The sequence below is a fragment of the Protopterus annectens genome, chromosome 7.part0 (genome assembly GCF_019279795.1).
Source record: "Protopterus annectens isolate FY-2018-M chromosome 7.part0, PAN1.0, whole genome shotgun sequence".
Taxonomy (NCBI): Eukaryota; Metazoa; Chordata; order Ceratodontiformes; family Protopteridae; genus Protopterus; species Protopterus annectens.
The window spans coordinates 1,011,744,808-1,011,757,885 of record NC_056739.1 but is presented as its reverse complement, the minus strand read 5'-3'; positions in this window follow the sequence as shown (position 1 = coordinate 1,011,757,885).

The following is a 13,078-nucleotide window of genomic DNA, read 5'->3' as shown; positions in this document are numbered from 1 at the left end:
CAATGGCTATATATTTAGCCATTGGCATATATTAACAGTATAATACGTGAGTTTGTTCCGCTGTCATGGCTCCGATTTTATGTTTGAAAAATGTAAACCTTTTTTTTCGGTTTACATTTCTGCATGCTTACACTACGCCTGCACCACTTCTTGAATCGCTCTATACCTTCATTTGCATGCTACACTGCTGTACATGGGGTGATTAGCATACAGGCTCTGGGAGCTGTGCAGGTGCAGCGTATGCAGGTAGTGCACGTGGAAACAGCTTGTACCTGAATCGCTCGGCGGCCATATTTGGTGTTAGATCGCTGATGCTACGCCTGCACCTGGCACAAGCTTTATGAATCCCGGGGTATGTGTCTACCACCAGAACATAAATAGGTATGCATGAGTTGCTTCTAAAGGATCTGCAGCTTTGTCTCAAACAAATATGACTGATTGTTATCTTCTCACTGAACCTGAATAAGATAAATTAGCTGATAAATAATGGTTTGCTATTATTAATTATACATAGACATACAACTTGACTGGAATATGCTTATCAGGCCAATCTGCATTAGAAATGACTAACAGGTTCCAAAAAGATACATCTATACATAACTCTCAACTGTCCAGATTTGTACTGAATGTCCAGATTATTACCTTATATTTTCGGTCTGTTCGTCATAAAGTGTATGGGGTTATTGGCAAATCATTGAGGACTGATGTCACTAAATGATGACTCACAACTGAGTTATATACTTTATATTCCTCAGAAAATGCAAGCTAACAAAAAATGTTATTCTTGCAACATTCTAGGTTTCAAAGAACAATGATTAAAATCTATCCCAATTTTCGGTCCTTTGTCCCCCCCATTATTCACACACACACACACACACACACACACACACACACACACACACACACACACACACACACACACACACACACACACACACACGACAACAGGAACTGGATAATGTGGGCAAAAAGAGTTGGAGAAAGATATGGTGATGTGAAAAACGTGGAGTAGTGGTATGGTTTATGGACCATCATGGTAACCTAGGATGTGGGGGTTTGCATGAGAATGGGGGAGTCATGGGAAAATATGCAAGCTATCAATGTTTGTGGTCTGATTAATAGCATACAAAGTGGAGTGGGACAAGGTAGGAGGAGGAGAAGGTGAGTATACAGAACTGGGCATAAAGAGGGATGGGAGAACTCAGAATACAAACAGACATGAGCAGAAGTTACACTAAGAATAAGTAAGTAGAGTGACACAGCAGAAAGGGAAAAAAGAAAGCCAAAGATACAGCCATGAAACAGAGGACAAAAAGAAGCAAGCCAAGGGAGAGAGACAAGTGAAAATGGTTATGCAGAGCCAGAGGCAGCCATGTTGGACCCAATATGCGAAAGGAAATAGTGGGCAGAGATGACCACTCAGCCAGACTGTGGGGCAGAGGGTGACAGGGAATAAAAAATAGAATAGGCATCTAGAAAATGTGCAGGAAGGATAAGAAAGTGATCATATGCATCACAAGGAGTGAAGCGAGCAATGTAGACACTGAGAAGAGCTAGGGTAGTGAAACCAGAGGGGCAAAAGTTATAGATAGATGTAAGTAGGAAGGTGCGGTAAGAAATAGAAGTCTATGGAAAACAGTTTAGGAGGATTGAGAGGAGCGCTTTTGGAGACTGGAGAGTCAATCAACAATGGGATTAAGCATCATGGCAAATAAAACAAAAAAAATGACACATGCAACCCTTCAGGAACACTTTAATGTAGAAAGATTTAGCTCTTTAGTCAATGGTAACTCCAACTTCATCAGAATAACCATTTCAAAATCACACACTTTTTATACATTAAATTCAGTCACATGTCCACAATTAAAAACTAGCTTTCCCAGTTTTAAAGAAATATTGCGTCCCACTTTTTTTTGTAAAACACAATAAACACATAATGTGCATTTGTAAGTTAGAAATACTTTGCAACTTTTATAAAAATCTCAATAAACCCATTCATAATAATACTGCACAATGTTTTTTTTTTTTTTTTTAAAATCTGCTTTTAGTTTCAGCACACTTTTGATGGATATGGTTTAATTGAGGCCTGGGGGGTACCTGCATTGTACTTTATTTGCCATATTAACTCTTTATATTCTAAGTACATGTCTGCAGGTCCCCCTCTTCGTCCCATATCCACTTTGTCAACTGCTGTAAATTTAAAACTGTGTGAGGGGAGTTTCTGAATGTGCCTCGCTAGTGCATTCTTATTATCCCCTCTGGATATGTCGTACTAATGTTGGTATATTCTTTTCCTAAACATACCCTTTGTTTTTCCTGTATAAAAATTCAAACATTTCTGACAGACCACTAAATAAACTATACCACAGCTATAGCACAGGAACTTGTGCTTTATTTTTACTAATTCCCGAGTTCCAATTATGACTTCTGTTTCTTCTAAAATGTACCTACATTTTGGATAATGCCCACACTTATGCATTCCACTATCTGCTGCCCCTCTGTCACTTTTTTCAAGTAAAGACTTAAAGCACATGTCCTTTTTTAAGCAATGGCGGGTTCATTCCCTATTTTCTGAAATAGGTCAATGTCCACTCTGAAAATGTTCCAATTATGTCTAATAATGACACTTACATCATAAAAGGTGAGATTATAAGGTATAATAAAGGCTCTTTGAAACCTGTTGGTATTAGAAGTTTCATTTGCATTTCCTATTCCACCCCTAGGCATATTATCAATATATCCTAAAAGTGGTGCAAAATACCTTTTTTCCTTTTATATTTAACCTCTCTTATTGTTTGATTCAATAAGGTATTTGGATATCCCCTCTTTTCTAGCATAGTCCTTAATACATCACATTCCAAAAGTGAACTCGCTGCTGACCATGCGTGCTAACCTAACATATTGTCCCTTAACTAGGGACTCTTTTTGGTGGTGAGGGTGTCCACTAGTAAAGTGGAGTAACAAATTTGAGTATGTCGGTTTCCTATAAATAGAACTTTCAGATTTCTTTTGGTCCCTGTTTTTAGAAATGGACATATCTAGGTAATATAGACACTCACTATTGGTTTCCACTGTAAATTTGAGGAAACTAGTGCTGTCATTTATATGTTGAAAAAAGCAGTCAAGTCTATCTAGTGAATCTTTCCAAAAGATTATGATGTCATCCCAGAACGACCATACATACACCAAGAATTTGCAAACTCAGAATTAAACACTGTTTCCTTCTCCCATTGGGCCAGGACTAGGTTGGTAAAAACAGGGCTGCATGCTGCCCCCATAGCCACTCCATTTCTCTGTTTAAACAATTGGTTTTCAAAAACCAAGATGTTGTTGTCAAGGATGGCCTCTGTCAAGGCCCTCATGGTAAGTATCTTAGAATGGTTGAAATTTGAGTTCCCACAAAGAAAGTCATAAAACATTTCAACCCCCTTCTCGTGAGGTATAACTGAAAATAGATCTATCACATCTTTTCTGACAAAAATCAAGTCCTCAGAGTAAATTCAGGATGTCACCTTGGACAAAATGTCCTATGAGTCTTTGTAAATTTACTCATATTTGTCCAGGATACCTTTCGCTTGAGTAGCCACATATTTGGCCAGTGGAAATGTTTTGAATGCTTTTGCATCCACTATTGGTCTCAATGGGGGGGTCATTGATACATTTATGTATCTTTGAAATTCCAAATATAGTGAGGGGTTTTGGATAAGTAACCTTTAAATATTCCTGTTTAGAAATCTACTCTTTAAGTAACAGATCTTCTAACATATAATTCATCATTTGATATGCTATTTTTTTTCATTTAGGGAGATCTCCTCATATGTCTCAGAATATAGAATATTAGACATTTTGTCAATGTAATCATTGACATACATAACAACTAATCCACCCCCCCTTATCTGGCTTCATGATTCTCAAATTTCTCGTAACCAGAATTTCTTTCAGTAGTTTGTTCTGTGTATAATCTAGGTTGTGCTCTAGAGGGTGTGCTTGTGAGAAAAACTGTCTAATTTCTCTTTCACAAATCTTGTCAAAAATATTTACTTGAGGGTGTAAAGGTGGGTTAAATGAACTTGAGCGTCTAATGGTGACCTGGCAGTCTGAATTCTGCTCACAAAGTAAGTAGTAAGGTTAAGTTTCCTTACAAATAATTTAAGTAGTATAAGTGTATCTTCCAGGTTTCCACGTCTCGTGGGGACAAAGGTAAACCCCATTTCAGATAGATTTGCCCATTCACTAGTGACATCTGTACTACTAAGAGTGCAGATTTTAAAGTCATTGACTGTATTTTTCACCACTTTACATTTAGCCTGGTCAAATTCTACCACTGGTTGACTTTGATCATGCCTCTCCCTCTCCCCCTGTACCTCCCTCTCCCCCGCTGAGCTTCCTGTTGGTACCAATTCCCTGATTCAATCCCATTCATGTTCCTCTGTCTCTGATTCAATAAACAGGATGATCTCCTCGGGGGGGGGGGGTACATCTAAAGGGATGTCCTGCATACCCACATCATTGTCTTCATTGTCATTCTCTTGTTCGTGTACAGGTCTAACCACCTCCTCCCCATTTGTACCATGAACCCTAATACCAATGTTGCCTAGTGGAGGTGGGTAGGCTGTCCCTACCTCATAGTCATTTTTGTCTCTTAATAACTTTTTCTTTTTTAGTTCCTTAATTGTTTTGTCATCTTCCAGTAACATTCCTCTTTACACATGCATTTTGATGTCAAACAGTAAATCAGTTTGCATACTATTACGTATGTTAGCAGAGTCCTTAAGTTTGTCCATTTGTCTATCCTTGTCTCTCAAAAGAATTTCTAAAAGTTCACACCCTTGTTTGTTGAATAATCTTACTAATTCACTGTGTAAAGGTGAATCACATACCAGCCCCAATACCTTATTGAATCAAACAATAAGAGAGGTTAAACATAAAAGAAAAGAAGCTATTTTTGTATCAGTTTTAGGATATATTAATAATATACCGAGGGGTGGAATAGGAAATGCAATTGAGACTTCTAATACCAACAGGTTTCAAAGAGCCTTTATTATACCTTATAATCTCACCTTTTATGATGTAAGTGCCATTATTAGACACAACTGGAACATTTTCAGTGGACATTGATTTATTTCAGAAAATAGGGAATGAACCCACCATTGTTTATAAAAAGGACATGTGCTTTAAGTCTTTACTTGAAAAAGTGACAGAGGGGCAACAGATGGTGTGATGCATAAGTATGTGCGTTGTCCACAATACAGGCACATTTTAGAATGAACAGAAGTCAGAATTGGAACTGGGGAATTAGTAAAAATACAGCACAAGTTCCACTGTTATAGCCGTGGTATAGTTTATTTAGCTGTCTGTCGGGAATGTTTGAATTTTTATATAGTAAAAACAGAGGGTATATTTAGGAAAAGAATATACCAACATCAGTAGGACATATCCAGAGGGGATGACAAGAATGCACTTGCGAGGCACATTCAGAAATTCCCCTCACACAGTTTTAAATTTACAGCAATTGACAAAGTGGATATGGGACCAAGAGGGGGACCTGCAGACATGTACTTAGAATATAAAGAGTTAAGATGGCAAATAAAATACAATGCAGGTACCCCCAGGCCTCAATGAACCCATATCCATCAGTAGTGTACTGAAACTGAAATCAAAATTGTTTTTTTTTTTTTTTTAAGAAAACATTGTGCAGTATTATTATGAATGAGTTTATTGAGATTTTTATAAAAGTTACAAAGTATTTCTAACTTATAAATGCACACTCTGTGTTTATTGTGGGACGCAATATTTCTTTAAAACTGGGAAAGTTAGTTTATAATTGTAGGCATGTGACTGAATTTAATGTATAAAAAGTGTGTGATTTTGAAATGATGTTATTCTGATGAAGTTGGAGTTACCATTGACTAAAACGTTAAATCTTTCTACATTAAAGTATTCCTGAAGGTTACATCTGTCGGTTTTTTTTTTGTTTTATTCTAAGTTTGGTGTTCTTCAACAGTTTTACCATGGGAAATAAGCTAGGAAGAGTAATTAAAGGGAAGTGGGTCTTGCAGGATTACAATTAGCAACATCTGGTGAGACTACCAAGGTGGTCACCATGGTAGGAGCTAGGTGCATGGGTTGATGCATGTGTGCATCGATGACCTCTTAGAGGGCCAAACAAGGTCAGAACAGGAGCAGAAAGATGTTAGCTGAGAATGTTACCTCCTGCTCCTAAGCTGAGTGGTTTACTATTATTTCACCAAATTAAACAATGGCAAATTGTTACTAATTCGAAACAAAAACGCAAAATTTATAATGTTGAACACAAATAAAGTCAAACTCCGAAGTGTTGAATGTTCGAATTTGACATAATTCGAACATTCATCACACTTCTGGGAATAGTATTCCTGTGACTTGCACAGTAAAAAAACGTGCCTAATAGGGGCAAGCCCCCCCCTGCACCCTCATGAGGCTGCAACCCCTGCTACTTAAATATACAAACTCAGGGATCGCACTCTAGTGAGGGAAATGGTACATTTCCCATTCCCCATTATAGTGCCATCTGCATCACAATGTCAAACCTTACAACAGTGAATGTTGTAAGGCTCGACATTGTGGCATTCATTTTTTCATTGTGTGAAACAGCACTTTGGCACAAATGTAAATTGCACGAAGTGCGATTCATAAAATGATGTACAGCCAACTGAGTTACTTGTGGCAGCAGCCAGCACACTGACAACATATGTTTTTAGAAATTTTATTAAATGGCTGTAGCAGTGAAAATGGTAGAAGGGTTGGATGTAGTCAGTGGATGAGGCAAAGCTGACATAACAAATAATCTATTTAAGGAACAGATTCCATCATCATACAGAATGGATAGTAGCACTTTGGGCTGAGCTGTAAATGTACTTCTTAAAAAATGCACCATTGAACTAAAATGTAAAAATGAGGTGTCACAGGTGCATAAGAGGAAGGTGGGTACTCCTGAAATGAAAATAATAGAGTATAAAGAAAGAAACAAATGTGACAAAGAGCATGGCTTATAGATAAGGTGGATAAGGCATTGCCCTCTAGAGCCTGAGATTTTGCATTCACCCCTTCTGCAGTGGTAGCATATAAACTGGCAGCTCATAGAATTAATATTATGAGCTGTTAAGCTGTTTGCTGTAGTCCAGAGTTTTACTCTTACCGCTTTCATTTTCCTACTGTGTGATTTGGAGTAAGTCACTTAACCAGACAGCAATCTCGAGTAATTGAGAGATTGGGGTAGGCTCCACAATGACATCCAGGACCTTATGCCAGGTAATGACCTGGGAACCTATAACTAAGAAACTGGATTATCACATCTGAATGGAAGAAATGAGATGGTTATGATGAAAAGGACAATGTCAGGAATAAGACAACTTATTACTGGAGTGCCAGATGAGAAAGTTGTAGTCCCATTCATCTTGAACATGCTTATTTCAGACATAGTTAAGTTAAGTGAACAGGATAAGCTCTTTTACAGATGAGACAAAGATATGTTCAGTATTGATGGATGGAAGGATATGACAAACCAAAGATTTGTAAAAATTGATCAAGTAGACTGAATGGTGACAGCTGAGGGTCAGTGTAAACAAATGCAAAACATAACACCTGAGTCACAGCAGAGCTAGTGCAACATCTGTGTCACAGCAGAGCTATTACAACACCTGAGACACACCAGAGCTAGCGCAACACCTGGGTCACAGCAGAGCTAGTGCAACACATGGGTTGTAGCAGAGCTAGTGCAACACATGGGCTGCAGCAGAGCTAGTGCAGCACCTGGTTCACACCAGAGCTAGTGCAATACCTGGGTCACAGCAGCGCTTGTGAAACACCTGGGTCACAGCAGAGCTAGCGCAACACATGGGTCGTAGCAGAGCTAGTGCACCACCTGGCTCACAGCAGAGTTGATGCAACACCTGGCTCACAGCAGAGCTGATGCCACATCTGGCTCACAGCAGAGCTGGTGCAAATTATGGGTGGGGGATAAAACTGATGATGACAGAACAAGACAAGGCCCTGGGGGTACTGATCAGGTTCAGGCGCCTAGGCAGCGAGACATTTCCCTGTGGTACATTTGACTGTGGACACATGGCTGAAGTGACAGTTAGCTGCAGAGAAATATGGCTGTTTGCAAATTCCCTGTGGGCAAAGAGAAGAATGTGTTGCCATGCCCACAACTTCAAGAACCAAAGTCACAGGGGGGAAACAATGTCCATGGTCCCCAAGGGAACATGAGACAGCAGGCAATATGGCAGGCATCAGCAGCAGGCTGATCAGAGGGCATGTCAGTGGCAGTAGAAATGCAGTGTACAATGGGCAGTACCTTTATAATCGGTGTGTGTGGATCATTACCCCCTTTACATTCTCTAGGGAACATTACCTAAAACACATACTGGAACATAAATGTAACTACAGTAGCTTGCAGGATTTCCTCCATGCTGTAGCACACTTCTACATCTTGTAGTTACATAAGTATGTACTCTACACTGAGCACAACACTCATTATTTATTCTACCTCCATGCATTTGGTTATTAAAGGTGTGAGCATGGCTGTATGTGCTTCTCTTTGCCCACAGGGAATTTGCAAACAGCCATATTTCTCTGCAGCTGACTGTCACTTCAGCCATGTGTCCCCAGTCAAATCTACCACAGGGAAATGTCTCACTGCCTAGGCACCTGAAGCCATAATGATCACATTTGGAAAGTGCCACCAAGAGCAGAACGAGAGGGCAGAGGCACTAGCTAATAGAAATGTGATATATCCTCAAAGGATGGACTCGGGAAGCAAACAGGTAATGTTTTCACTAGAACAGGTACTCACCACCCTGCACCCTGAGTATTAGTAGAGTTCTGAATGTCATACAAGGAGAGGAATAATATCCTGCTGGACTGAGCTCAGAAGAAGGCGATCAGAAAGGTGCCATAGAGGGAAAACAATATGACCAAACACTAGAGGAGATGAACTTTTCCTCATCATAAAGACCAGCTGAGATCGTGAGGGAGTAAATCCGGGTGAAAAACATCACATCAGAGAAATTAAAAGGTGTCACCGTGAATATGAAAGATGAAGTAAAGGGCAGAGGCAGATAATCGGCAAAAGTTTGTTCTTGAAGAGGAATGCAGAGTCGAGGCATGTACTACCGGAATAGGTTGCTAAAGAAGGAATCCACAGAGTTATTCAAAATGAATAGGTCATATGGAGAAGGGTAAGGGGGAAGACAGTTGTTGAGGTGTACTTAAAAACAAACCATTTTATCTTTTTGTTAGCTTCTGTTGTCAAGCAAATGTTAAGATTGTATTTGTCTTATCAGATGTTTTAGCACAGAGCTTTTTGTGCTTAGATTTGTGGACATTTAGCAAAACCTCTGCAAGGATTGAATATTGAAGCAGCTAAAAGTCTGAATATCAAGTGTAGAGCTGGAGAGCGGGTTGTATGTATTTTGTTTCATTAGTGAAATACCTCAGTACTTACAGTTTTTGCTAAAAGTAATAAAAGAGGGAGAGAGAGATGTTGAACAGTATAGACTGAGTAGAGTTGCTTGAGCTATTCCTGCAGTGATAGCAGATGTTTGTTACATCATTTCTTTTCCATTGGTTTTGCCTCCTGTCTTAAAGAATGCTTGAGAGTTAGTTCAGAGAAAACATTCCAAAATGTTCATTCTGTTTCTCAGGTAGGCATAGCGTATTACGTTAAATGTTCTTTACAACTCTGGCACCATAGTTTATGCACAGGAGGCCATGCTGAACTTTGTGTGTGTGGTTACAGTGGGACTAAGAAGTATCATCTGGGTGTCTGGGTGTCTGCGTGTCTTGGTGGAATGCTATGTTGAGCAAGATTGAGCAGAGGTAACCATTTTAAAACTGAATGGCCGAAAAAAATGAATTACATATAGGAAGTCCAAATGACGACTTCTTGGAATATTCCCTTTTCTCCAAGGTATGGTGATCTCTGATTTGGTATATAAAAGTTCAGGGTTTGGGGACCCCACATTGGGGTAGTATGGGGGCTTGACCTCCTGCAAAAGTATGTTTAAGAAAAAAGAGTTATGTGTGATATTCCCTCTTCTCTGCATGTTTGGTATTGTTTTCTTTTTTATGGAATATCTGTACTAAGTATTGCATGTGAAGACATTTCAAGAAAGATCTGTAAGCTGACCATTGTTTTTATGTAATTATACATATGGTGGAAAGCAGCTTTCTATTAGCTTTTGATAAAAGAGAACAGAATGACAAGGGAATTGGAACATGTTATGGTATCTGACCTTGGAGAGTGTGTGTATAATGGCTTGTTCAAGTATTTTGAACATAGACATTCAGTATTCTGCACTGCACATTTTTTGGCTTGCTGTTATGCTTGACCCTTTGATTTTTGAGAGAGACTAGAAGCTTGTGGTTGGTACTCTAAGGCTCCAGTTCCCTAACTGCTGCTTGGCGTAACATTTAAGAAAACACAAAATTCAACTGCCACTTTTGGAAGACGCTTTTGCTCTTATTTTGCTAGGGAACAAAATCCTTTTACACCATTTCTGAATTATATAAAGAGGTTTCTGAGATCATGCTGAAAATTATAAAAAAAAAATTATGTTTGCTTGTATAATAATCTGCTTGCAGTTGGACATTTCATTATATTTTTGTTGTTATAATAGTTTCTTAAGTTGTTCCTGCTAAGCATTTAGTGACCAATGTTAGTTTTGACTCCATCACATCTAAAGGGGTACAAGGAGAATTATCAGCAGTTTGGCACCAAAGATGAAGGGTATAATGTCACTGAGCTTCATTCTGTAGCCATGATGTTGCTTTTGTCCATTTTTATGCGGTAGGGTAATCACAGAGGGGTCTATATTATAACATCAAATTTTATAAAGGTTGAATGCTATAATATCAAACCAGTAATGTTGAACGCTGAAAACAGTGAAGGTGCAGAACACAGAATTCTTTCCTTGGGAAAGAATTTGGTGAGCCGTTGCTGTGGCTTCGCTGTTTTCAGCGTTCAATATGTTGGAATGTTATGGGTTGGGTTCAGATAAGTGTGCGATTGTGTGTAGGTTAGGGGTAGGGGGCGGGTTAGGTGAGTTAGGGTTAGGACGTGGGTCAGGTAAGCGTGCGGTTGTGTGTAGGTTAGGGTTCGGGGGCGGGTTAGGTGAGTTAGGGTTAGGGCGTGGGTGAGGTGAGTGTGCTATAGTGACGGACCTTAGGGTTAGGGTTGGGTTAAGGTAAGTGGATAGCTAGTAGTGTATGTAAAGTTTAGTTTAGGTTTAGGTGTAGGATTTTAAGTGTGTGTGGATTGCTGTTTTTTGTGTGTGTTTGTGTTGTGTGTATGTTTTTCGGAATAGCGATTTTTTTCCCTGGGAAAAAAATCGCTATTCTGACTGTTCAATGTTTGCAGATTTCGGTGTTTAGGGTTCAATATTATAACATTCGATGTTTATGAACTTCAATGTTATAATATAGACCCATCACAGAGTTAGTATGCATATGCTGGGAGGAGATGGGGGGTAAACCTCCTGTATGGGCTAAAAGACAAAAAAATAGACTTTCATTAGACACAAAAAATAGACGTTTATTATTATCAGCAACTGCAATAAAGAGAGTCTTAGTTATAAAATGCAACCATTTAATTTAACCTTTAACTTCACATCAGAGCATGTCATTTAAGAGAAGTGTCAAAATGCTTTGCCCAGACAACTTTCTCAATGTGCAGAGTAAAACAGACTTAAAAAAATACTTACTGTTTTAGACTACCACTATAGTGCATTATTAGATGGATTGAGACCATATTTTAATTAGTTCTGCCCCTAGTCTTCATCTCATCAAGTATTTACACCCATCAGTAGCAATAATGGTGTTTTTTTAAACACCTTTACTGAAATTATCACTTGTGACATAAGCACATTTTCATTTATGTAAAAGTAATCAAACTGAATTAACAAGCTGTATATCCTGTAACTTAAGCAACAGCATTAGTTGTAAATGGGCATAATGATTTTTTTCTTCTTTAAGGTTTAGAAATTCAGAACATCAAGGGAGTTGTATTATCATGCAAAAGTATCATTTTTTAACAGACTACATATAAACTCGAAGCAAGCGTGATAATTATGAGAATCTAACTATAATCTGAAGTTATATGTGCTGTCTACAAAATGTGTCACAGATGAAAATTTGTTACATCTTTGAATTTTTTGATATTGTATGTGTTTCTGAATGAAGCATGTTGTCGTCTGTATATCTAATGAGTAATGTCTTATATTTATCTTGTATACAAGTCAGTTTTGGCCTTTATTTGTAATTTTTTCACAGAAGACCTTCCTCTAATTAAAATACAATTACTTTCTCTGCCACAAAGTCTATTGACAATATTGATGCAGTTGTAATAATGACTGAGGGGTGTTTTTTTTTCTATTTCTTCTCCAGTTCTTTGTAATTACCTCTCTTGTTACTACTAAGAATACAGAGAAGATGGTATTGGTTTTAAGTCACACATGGCAGAACTGGAGCTTTATACAACACTAGGCAAATTGATATTTTAAATTTGCCTGTCAGCATAAAATGTGTTAGTGATTGAAAAGTGGTCCAGTAATCTAATAACAGGTTCCACTAAAAAAATATCCCAATCTGGTTTAAGTTGTTTACAATGCTTCAGCTAAAGATTGTTAGATTTACTTATGATTTTCTCAATCTTTTGAAGTATGTAGAAAGAACGATTCAAAAGCTTCTGAGTTTAATCTTTGCAAACTGAGGAATGTTTTTTTCTCACTGAGTGCAAAAAGGTTTTATCATCCTATCTTTGACATTAACATAAGCTGCCTTAAGTAGTAAAAAGATCTTTTGGACTCCTCTGAACCCGTGAATTATTCATCTCTATACTGTTTAATCACAGTCTTAATCGGGACTGGATGCGCATCTTGTTGAATGTAGCTTTATGGCAGCTTGCTCTATGTGAAGCAGATGCCTTCTGTAATCATTGCTGAGTGTGAAAGTACACTTCTAAGTGAGGTCATTGCAGATGATGTGCACTTTGTCTAAGATACAACAATCTAAGAATTCATTGCATTAAAGATGATAA